Source organism: Temnothorax americanus, unplaced genomic scaffold (assembly GCF_048541705.1).
Source record: "Temnothorax americanus isolate GAGA-0224 unplaced genomic scaffold, ASM4854170v1 Scaffold178, whole genome shotgun sequence".
Classification (NCBI taxonomy): Eukaryota; Metazoa; Arthropoda; class Insecta; order Hymenoptera; family Formicidae; genus Temnothorax; species Temnothorax americanus.
The window spans coordinates 62,884-73,766 of record NW_027509316.1 but is presented as its reverse complement, the minus strand read 5'-3'; positions in this window follow the sequence as shown (position 1 = coordinate 73,766).

Genomic DNA, 10,883 nt, shown 5'->3' with positions numbered 1-10,883 from the left:
ACTGAAGGACGCCTAGGGCGTAGGTGGCTTGAAGGGTTTTTTCGTCGGCACCCGCAGATTTCACAACGTGTAGCTCAAAATTTGAGCAAAAGTCGAGCTTTGATTACGGAGTCAGCTTTAAGGCTCCTGGTCCCTGAGCCGAGAACTCTGCGTTGACGGTGGCGACGCCACTCTCTCCTCTCACTCTCTCCAATGGAGAATTCTGTCTTGTGACATATTGACAACCTATTTTGTTGTGCGTGCTATTTCTTTATTATTTGCTCAGTGCTTGTGCTCTAACGTTTAACGTATTCGTGAAAGTCGTAAAATTGCAAAAAACATCCAAATTGCCCATCAAAGTCATTTGGAATTCATCGAACAAAACATCGATAGCGAATTGCTGGAAGACTTTAAAGAAGCTGGTAAAACTGGCGTTTGGGAAGGCGCTGTCGACGATCGAAGTCTCTTTCTATTTTGGCAAAAAGTTGCTGGAATCACAAGTACGATACATTTTACATATTTTTAATTTTTTCACCAAATCTCAGGTTTTTTGTGTGCAGTATATCGCATAATTTCTTTCCAATTAATAATTTTACTGATTTTAATAATTATATTTATTTTTTGAATAGTGGCTTGTAGACTTTCAATTTATATAAAATTTAATTTTATTATATATTAATAAATTTAATAATCTCGACGATACCCGATTTCAATATTACAATCAAAATTGAGCTTCAAATTTTTAAACGAATTTTTTTACCATGTCTAATTGGCATAAAAAGTTTATCATTCGAAAAATTATTCCACATTATCTCTGGCAATCATTTTAATTTAGAATTGTTGTTTTCTGCACATAGGGAATCCATCAAGTTTTCCTGGTAAAGAAAAAAACGAAAAAATCGATTCGATTGTCATCGAAAATGATAACGATTGTAAGACTATCCCCAACGAAAACTCTGGCTTTTCTTTCGACATAACATTTCAAGAACTTTTTAATGAGTCGGCAGAGCAAAATGTAGAAGATCTTGTTATTGTTGTTGACGAGCAGAAAAATTCGCTGTTGTCTGAAATTCACGAGATTAACAACGATAACTGCGAGTCAATTTTAAAGTACATTTTATTTATGAATTACACTTTTTTGATACCCTCATACACCTATAATTTACACGCGCAATGCACATAACATTACTTTGTTGCTTTATAGTTGTTTTTCGTTTTAGGCCAACAAATATTGACACTGAAGATGTAACCACTGCACCACATGTATCAAAAGAGAGTGACAATAAAGGTAAATTAGGATTTCTCACAGCAATACAATGAATCTTAAGATAATGAAAAAGTTGCGATTTTTTTTTACAGAGAATACGAACCACATTCCTCCAAACGTGTCGTCCCCTTTCAAACAATTCTTGTTTTGGCCTAAACCAAAAACTGGCCCAGAAAAGAAAAGGAAGGCGAGGATCAAAACACCGAGTGTTGCCACGTCAGCCGAATGGAAAGCTCATCATGATCATCTTGAAGAAGAAAAAAGGAAACATCGAGCAAAAGTGGAAAATAAAAAAAGAATGCGTCAAGAAGCAGCTGCGGAAAAGAAGAGGATAGCTGAAGAAACGAAGAAACGCAAAGAAATCGAAAGAGCTGAAAAGAAAGCCCAGAAAGAGCTTGAAAAAGCTGAAAAGAAAACATCTAAAACTAAAGATGTGAAAAAAAGGAAGCGTTAATGCAAGCAAATTGGTCGTAAATAATTATTTTTTCAATTTTCTATGATTGTTCTATTTGTAACGATGCACCCCCACACATGCATCATTCCCGGCGAAGAACTGCCGGATGCCGCCCGACGATCTCCGTCAGGCGAGGAAAGGGCGCGGTGCGCCCACCTTATTTTTAAACGAAGTAACTGCGATCGTGTGCGCGGCACTCCGCCGCACCGACATCTTCCCGGGTCTCCGACAGAAACCGAGGGGAGCCGAGCGCCGCCGAGCGCGAGCACGCTTACCGCCACGCCGATTCCGCTCCGCTCCGCCGGCGGCGCGGCTCACGCGGGAATCGGCCTCCCCTCCCTAGCGTACCACCCGGGCGAGTATAAAATACCGGCGCCGCGACAGATAGAGACTCCAATCCGAGTCTAGCTACCTGTGCTCCGCTACCCTCGGAGACGAGTACCTTTCCGCTTCCTAGGCCAGTTCACGAAACGGGGTACAGCGTTCTGTGCCTCGCTCGAGAGTTCTCGAGCGCTGACCGCCTTCCTACCCGGGACACCCCGTCTGCCACGGTAACCAGGGGTCGAGCGTGCTCGGCCTCTCGACAAGAGTTCTTGCCGCCGGAACAGCCGGACCTCCTCGTCAACCGATCGACCAGCCTAGCCCCTGGCCGTTCGTTTCCCTTACCTCCGCGCCGCATAATTAACACCGGATCGTATCGCGAGAAAGAAACCGCGCCGGATAACATACACGCGCCCGCGCCGCGATTCCCGCGCCGCGGGCCGACCAGCCATTGGCCGGCCTCAAGGCCCGTTCGCACGCGTACCGCATCGCGCCGGTGCGGACCACCTGATTCGCGTCCGCCGCATAAACCGAATGCGCTCCCGAAATTTGTAATTATCGCGACCGTCTTATAGAATATAATCCGCCCGCGTCCGCCGCATAAACCGAATGCATTGTAATTATCGCGGCCGTCTCATAACATATAATCCGCCCGCGTCCGCCGCATAAACCGAATGCGCTCCCGAAATTTGTAATTATCGCGACCGTCTTATAGAATATAATCCGCCCGCGTCCGCCGCATACACCGAATGCATTGTAATTATCGCGGCCGTCTCATAGTATATAATCCGCCCGCGTCCGCCGCATAAACCGGATGCGTTTCCGTACTCTGTAATTGAACCACTGTAATAAACCACGTTCCGTATCAAAACTGCCTTCTGTCTCTGGGCCTACCATCGAACTCCTGGTCCGGCGAGCTAGTCCGCGTTCGATATAAACAGCCAAAAGGCAGGCCGTTACATGGCGCCCGAACAGGGACCGTTTTGATCGTTCCGAGAGACAGAGGACCAGGATACGCAATGGCCAAAGCGTGGATATATAAACTACCGAAAAACGAGCTAATCGAAGAACTCACGCGACGCGAACTCGACGCCGGCGGCACGATGGACGAGCTACGGCAACGCCTGAGTGCTCATGCGACCGATCATCCCGAGATGACGCGAACCGACGCCGCGGGGGGCAACGAGACGAAAACGGTGCCTCCGATCGTCATACAGCCGCCGGGATCGCTCCTCGCGCCGACAACGACCGGCCCGCCGTCGGCTCCGGCAACCCCGTACGAAGTTTTTTTTCCGGCGGCAAGCGATCGCCCGGCCGGATTCCCCGGTCAAGTCGTGGATCAAATAAGAAAATGGGGGTGCCATTTTGATGGCAAAGATCCCGTCGCGTTTCTCGAGCGGCTAGAAGAACTTAAAGACGCGTACCAGATTTCCGGCGCGCAAATACTGGCGGGGCTTCCGGAGTTACTTAAGGGCGACGCGCTTCTTTGGTACCGAAATAACCGGCACACATGGCAGGGCTGGGAGGACTTCCACGCCGATTTCCGCGAGTATTACCTCCCGCGACGATACCGCGCTCAACTCATTCGCGAAATACAGACGCGAGTGCAGCGACCAGACGAACCGTACCGCAAATTTGCCACCGAAATGCTCACCATGATGCGCCGAGCGACCGGGTTCACAGAGAAAGACCGGCTCGACGCGCTCTACGATAATATGCACCCGCGGTACCAGCTCTACATCCGACGCGATTCCGTCACCCGGACGCGCGAGATCCTGCGCCAGGCGGAAGAGTTCGAGCGCATCGAAGAGCGGACTCGCGCGCGACAGCCTGCCGCCCCGCAACCCGCGCTCGCCGCTACCGCATACGACCGACACGAGTGTTGCTGGCGCTGTAAACAGCGCGGGCACACCCGTTTTGATTGCCGCCGGCCACCCAAACGGTTTTGCTCACAATGTGGGCGGGACGGCGTGTTTACGCGTGATTGTCACCCGCCGGCGGGAAATGCCACGCGGGCCGGGGAAGAGGCGGCCGCCCCCCGGTCCTCCGCATAACGTACAAACCGCGTCCGCACCTGAGCGTCCGCGTAGCGGACAAAACGTTCGACGCTCTCTTAGACACCGGGTCCGAAGCCTCCTTCGTGAACGCAAGCACCGCGGAAACGTTGGCGGCAAACTTCACAATCACGACAATTACCGGGCGGGTATATCTCGCCGATGGGACGCGCGCGGACATCCCGGGTTTAATTACGTTCCCCGTGACCGTACAAGGACGCATGTTTTGGCACCGGTTCCAAATCATGCCCAAGCTAGACTGCGACATGTTGATAGGCGTAGACCTGTGGGGCAAAATGGATTTCGCCATCCCGCCCCCGCCGCCGCCCAGCGCCGACACGATAGCAGCCACCGTCGGGGGCATTCACGAGGAGGACGCGGCGACCGAGGAGAACCGCCTCCGCCGTTTTCTGGCAGACGAACTCGCGCAGTTCGAAGGGGTGCAGGGCCCCACGGACCGCGGGGAACACATAATCCGCGTAAAAACCGACCGCCCGGTTAAGCAGAGGTATCGACCGCGGAACCCTGCGATGCAGGCGATCATAGACGCAGAAGTCGAAAAAATGCTGCAGGACGGCATCATCGAGCCGTCGCACAGCGCTTGGAGCTCGCCGATCGTGATCGTACGAAAAAAAGACGGCAAACCGCGCTTTTGCATTGATTTCCGCTGGGTTAACGAGCTTACCGAAAAAGACGCGTATCCACTACCGCAAATCACCGCGACGCTAGATAGATTACGGGGGGCTCGGTACCTGTCAACCCTCGATCTAAAAAACGGGTACTGGCAGGTGCCCCTCGCGCCGGAAAGCCGACCCGTAACCGCGTTTACGGTCCCCGGCAAAGGGCTGATGCAATTCCGGGTTATGCCATTCGGCTTGCATTCGGCCCCGGCGACTTTTCAGCGCTTGCTTGACTCGATCCTCGGTCCCGAATTATGGCCGCACGTGTTCGTATACTTGGACGACATCGTGATCGCCACTGAAACGTTCGAGGAGCACCTACGCGTTATGCGCGAAGTTTTCCGCCGACTCCGAGCCGCGAAGCTAAGGATTAACCCGGAAAAATGCCGTTTCTGTACCGACCGTATAAAGTATCTCGGCCACATCGTCGACCGCGACGGCATCCGCACCGACCCAGACAAGGTTAGCGCCGTCGCGAACTGGCCCGTGCCCCAGAGCGTACGACACATCCGACAATTTTTAGGGCTCGCGAGCTGGTACCGCCGGTTCATCAAAGACTTCGCCACCCTCGCCGCGCCGCTCACCGCGCTGACACGCAAGCAGGCCCGATGGGCCTGGGGGGGGCCCAGCAAAACGCGTTCGACACACTCAAACGCACGCTGACCACCGCGCCGGTCCTTGCCTGTCCGGACTTTACGCGGCAATTTCACCTCCAGACGGACGCCAGCACCACGGGTCTGGGAGCCGTACTCACGCAGTACTTTCCGGAGGGCGAGCGTGTCATCGCGTACGCTAGCCGCACATTGAATCACGCCGAGCGAAACTATATCGCTACCGAACTGGAGTGTCTGGCAGTCGTATAGGGAATTAGGCGGATGCGCGATTACCTCGAGGGGTACCGGTTCACGGTGATCACGGATCACCAATCGTTAAAGTGGCTACAGAAACTAGAGTCGCCGTCCGGCCGATTGGGACGTTGGTCCTTTGAATTGCAGCAGTACGACTTCGACGTTAAATACCGTAAAGGGACACTGAACAAGGTGGCGGACGCGCTGTCGAGGCAATCCGAGCTCCTCAGCGTCACCGCCCCGAAGTGCCCATGGTATACGCGCATGTGGCATGCAGCCGAAACCGCGCCACACGAGGCGCCCGATTTCCGAATAAACCAGGGCCGACTGTGGAAGCACGTGCTCCACAGTCTCGATTTTAAAGATACACCGGCAGACGAACAGTGGAAAGAGTGCGTGCCGAAGGATCAACGCCCCGAGATTCTCGCGCGTTACCACGACGCCCCGACCGCCGGCCACTTGGGGATCGCCAAAACAATCGCGCGGATCGCGCAACGATTTTACTGGCCCGGCATGTTCCGCGATATCGCACGGTACGTCCGCGAATGCGCGACCTGTCTCGCACATAAGGTGGCGCAGAAAAAACCAGCCGGCCAGCTGCACCCGACCGCCCTCAAACGACCATGGCAACAGGTCACCATCGACCTCGTTGGTCCGTTGCCACGATCCGCCGCCGGGCACATATGGTTGCTCAATATGCAAGACCGTTTTACGAAATGGGTCGAGCTCCGCCCGCTACGACGCGCCACCGCGCCCGCGATCGTAAAGCATATTACCGAAACCATCATCCTCCGACACGCCTGTCCGGAGGAGATTCTTTCAGACAATGGTACGCAACTAAAGTCAAAACAACTCGCGCAACTACTAAACGAGTGCGGTATCCGACAACGTTTCACGCCGGCATACGCACCCCACTGCAACCCCGTAGAAAGAACTAATCGTGTCATTAAAACAATGATAGCGCAGTACGCCAAGAAACATAAAACGTGGGACGAGCACCTGCCAGAACTCCAGTTCGCATATAACACCGCAACGCACGACGCGACCGGTTACACACCCGCGTTTTTAAATCACGGCCGCGAATTACGCCGCCCCGGGGAAAATGGCCTACCGTCCGCGGCCGGTCCGGCCACACCGGTGCACCGCCGTTTGAACGAGGCGTACGAGCTCGTGCGCGTTCAATTAGCCCGCGCCTTCCAACGCCAGGAGAAACATTACAATCTCCGCCGCCGGGACTGGCGACCGCGAATCGGGGAGTGGGTGTGGAAGCGCGACCGACCCCTGTCTAACAAAGAAGCCGCATTCAACGCGAAGCTCGCTCCAAAATTTATCGGTCCACTCGAAGTTTGTCGCATCATCTCGCCAGTAATAGTCGACCTCCGTAGTCGCCAGGGAAAATGGTACCGTCACGTGCATGTACAGGATCTCAAACGCGCGCCCACCGATACGACACCCGTCGTACACGATCCCGACCTGGAAGGGGAGCCCGCCGACGAAACCGCCGCCGCGACCATACATTACGAATCCACGCCGACGACGCGCGCTGAAACTGTTAGCGCCGACAAAAATATTATTGTCAGGGACCGTGAATATTATTGTCAACGGGTAAGATCACCGTGGAATATTATTGTCACGCCGAACAAAATAAAGATGGTACGACCTTCCCCCCCGGATAAGCCAGGAAACCTGGCGACGATAGGAAGCGAGCGAACAACGCGGCCACCGATCCGTCAGATCGACTGTCACCATGACGGAAGACACAGCGACGGAGCAAGCTACGGAGCGAAATATCCTGCGAGAGATCGAGGAAATCCTAAGAGAGGACCCCGAGCCGTACGATCCCGCCAACCCCGGGATCGGGCACGGGTGGGCCACGCTATACCGCGGCGATCCCGAACCCACGCCGCCACCAACGCCGGAGAGACCCGCACCTCCACGGACGTGGCCTCGCATCGGCACCATCGTGCAGAGGTCCGACGCAGCCAACAGAGCGAAGCAAGCGTGGCTGACCACGCCGCCGCCACCGCTACACCGGCGACTGCAACCGCGAAATACGGCACCGCTAAGGCTACGACCAGCCCTCAACCCGGCCCGAGTGATGGGCCCGCTGCCACCGCCGCCGATACCGATCATCGTCGCGCCCGGGTTTACCGTGGACGTGCCACATTTCGCACGCCACGTCTCCCGCGAATACAAAGCCCGACTCGGGAACAGGCGCTGGCACATCCGATTCAATGGAGATGGGTCCGTTCGATGGATTAAGGAGAAATCCCAGAGCACCACGGAGTAGGTCCAGCCAAGGTCAGCCGACTACCCCGACCGGCCATCAACGCATGCCTCAAAGTTCAGGCATACTAAGGGGGAAGTGATGTAACGATGCACCCCCACACATGCATCATTCCCGGCAAAGAACTGCCGGATGCCGCCCGACGATCTCCGTCAGGCGAGGAAAGGGCGCGGTGCGCCCACCTTATTTTTAAACGAAGTAACTGCGATCGTGTGCGCGGCACTCCGCCGCATTGACATCTTCCCGGGTCTCCGACAGAAACCGAGGGGAGCCGAGCGCCGCCGAGCGCGAGCACGCTTACCGCCACGCCGATTCCGCTCCGCTCCGCCGGCGGCGCGGCTCACGCGGGAATCGGCCTCCCCTCCCTAGCGTACCACCCGGGCGAGTATAAAATACCGGCGCCGCGACAGATAGAGACTCCAATCCGAGTCTAGCTACCTGTGCTCCGCTACCCTCGGAGACGAGTACCTTTCCGCTTCCTAGGCCAGCTCACGAAACGGGGTACAGCGTTCTGTGCCTCGCTCGAGAGTTCTCGAGCGCTGACCGCCTTCCTACCCGGGACACCCCGTCTGCCACGGTAACCAGGGGTCGAGCGTGCTCGGCCTCTCGACAAGAGTTCTTGCCGCCGGAACAGCTGGACCTCCTCGTCAACCGATCGACCAGCCTAGCCCCTGGCCGTTCGTTTCCCTTACCTCCGCGCCGCATAATTAACACCGGATCGTATCGCGAGAAAGAAACCGCGCCGGATAACATACACGCGCCCGCGCCGCGATTCCCGCGCCGCGGGCCGACCAGCCATTGGCCGGCCTCAAGGCCCGTTCGCACGCGTACCGCATCGCGCCGGTGCGGACCACCTGATTCGCGTCCGCCGCATAAACCGAATGCGCTCCCGAAATTTGTAATTATCGCGACCGTCTTATAGAATATAATCCGCCCGCGTCCGCCGCATAAACAGAATGCATTGTAATTATCGCGGCCGTCTCATAACATATAATCCGCCCGCGTCCGCCGCATAAACCGAATGCGCTCCCGAAATTTGTAATTATCGCGACCGTCTTATAGAATATAATCCGCCCGCGTCCGCCGCATACACCGAATGCATTGTAATTATCGCGGCCGTCTCATAGTATATAATCCGCCCGCGTCCGCCGCATAAACCGGATGCGTTTCCGTACTCTGTAATTGAACCACTGTAATAAACCACGTTCCGTATCAAAACTGCCTTCTGTCTCTGGGCCTACCATCGAACTCCTGGTCCGGCGAGCTAGTCCGCGTTCGATATAAACAGCCAAAAGGCAGGCCGTTACATATTATGTTTTAAATATTATGTTTTTAATAATATAAATATAACAAAATAATATTAACGACAATTTTCATAAATGATAAATGATTAATAATCGATCATAAATAGCAGCTGTTATTTGATGATTATTTTTTCAATAAACAATGTTAATTCGATCACTACTAATTAAGTAGCTCGAATAAATATTTTGAAACAAAAGTTACGTCCTTATAATGTTTTTGATGTATTACCAGTCATATTTATATAATTTTCACAGTAAAATTACGAACCATCAAATTTGGAAATTGCCTTAACTAATATGGACTCATTTTTATAATAAATATAATTTTTATAAATTATTTTTATCAGGAGTGTAGATAGTAAAACATCCAATACATATTCATTTTATCCATGACGGACGCAAAATAGTGCAGTCAAATCGTGTACTAGTTTGCGTCCTGACGCAAACGGAGCAACGCAATGGACGCAAATAAGTTCGAAAACGAATCAGGCGGACGCAACGACATACAATGATACCTTCGCGTAATTTTAAAATTTTCCGGTGCAATATGTAGCAATTTGTCAAAACAAAAGCTTTTTTCCATAAAGAAGTATCTATTTTTCAATCAGTAATGATTTTTAATCAAATTGGAATAGATTATACTCATATATTGGTCTTCTATTCTGCTATAACCCTTACATGGACGCAAATAGGTGCATTTACCTTATGGTAAATTGCGATTAGGATTTAAAAAATGGTTAGTAACCGTTAATGTCTGGAGCTATAACATTTGGTTAGTTCCAGTGCATTCAGGTGGAGACCATTGGGCATTGCTCGTTGTCGTTCCGCAACACAAATTATTTTTGTACCTTGACTCCCTCCATCGAAATCCTCCTTCGAATTTCATTGAGGCATTTACGACAGTCCTCACAACAACTAATCGGCGAAACAAAAAACGTAGCCAAACTCAGGTGGATTGGAATGATTGGCAACTCGTGCAACCACATGATGTCCCACTCCAATATCCTTCAATGCGATACACATCGAACAATTGCGGCGTGCATGTAATAACATGGGGTCACATTATTGTGACGAGCTCCCACTGCAAATTTTCTGAAGAGAATATGCCGGAAGCAAGAAAAGGGATTGCATGCATGTTGATGGAAACAAAAAATTTGGAGAGGAAAAAAACAGCGACGAGTCATCTGAGAGCATTATTTTTCTCTGATGATAATGAGAAATCAACTATTAAAAGTCAGTTCGATTTCACTATATCTACAGAACCTCCTATGGGATCGGAAAGCACATTTGAGTATTGCGCTTCATTAACATTTTTATTATCTAATCAACCCTATTTTACTCGATTGCAAAAAATATAATGTTAATTCAAGTTTTTTTATAGTCAATTTGCGATATGTTTATGTTCCAACCGTATATTGTATAACCGTATTAAATTCGCGTGTCTCTAGTAGTACATTTACACTACGAAATTGTTCTCGAAGTGGTATCGGTAAACTTTCGTACAATTTGCTATCGCGTGCAATAACGTTTATGTGTGTATATACGCTAACTTGTCATTTCATAAGTTTGAAGACAAAAAGATGTTCAAAAACTTTACTTTTCTCTTCTTCACTTCTTTTAGCCGAATAGCATATAACTTTCGTTTCATATAATATATATGTAATCAACTAATGTAAAATACAATAATGT